The sequence below is a fragment of the Penaeus monodon genome, chromosome 19 (genome assembly GCF_015228065.2).
Source record: "Penaeus monodon isolate SGIC_2016 chromosome 19, NSTDA_Pmon_1, whole genome shotgun sequence".
Classification (NCBI taxonomy): domain Eukaryota; kingdom Metazoa; phylum Arthropoda; class Malacostraca; order Decapoda; family Penaeidae; genus Penaeus; species Penaeus monodon.
The window spans coordinates 38915337-38915908 of record NC_051404.1 but is presented as its reverse complement, the minus strand read 5'-3'; positions in this window follow the sequence as shown (position 1 = coordinate 38915908).

Here is a 572-nt window from a genome sequence, read left to right as displayed (position 1 = left end):
TTAGAGGAAGCCCGGAGGCGGCGTCTCACAGCCACATGTTCCACAAAAACTGATTTCTGGTTTGAGGTAACGACGATAATTACTGTTAATGAACACTTGGCGGGCGTTCAAACGACTGTGCAGTGTGCCAAGAGGGGAGACCTTGTTGAAATCAACCTTTTTGGAAACCTTGAAGAGTTCGTTTTCAGAGGTGTCGTCGACCACGGGGCGCTGGGGGGTCTCGTTCATCCCAGGCAGCAGAAGGTAAATCTCTTTGAACGGATGAACAGGGAAGGAAGGACTCGGGAGGCAAGACATTCCACCCACGAAAGAGCGGCATAGGTGACTCACGTCCACCATCTCACGTGTTCAAATTGGTAGGAGGAAAAAAAGAGGAAAAGAAATAGTGAACTTGAGGTGAAGTCAAGTCGTTCAGATTGTGTGTAAGTGAGCAGCGTGACCGGAAATTAAAGATGACATGCAAAATGCAACAGAGTGAATTTTGCAATGGGTGAAAACGGGTCAAAATCCCCCGGGCTTATTATATATCTTTGGCGGAATCACGTACCACTTGTGTTTTATCATTATTATTA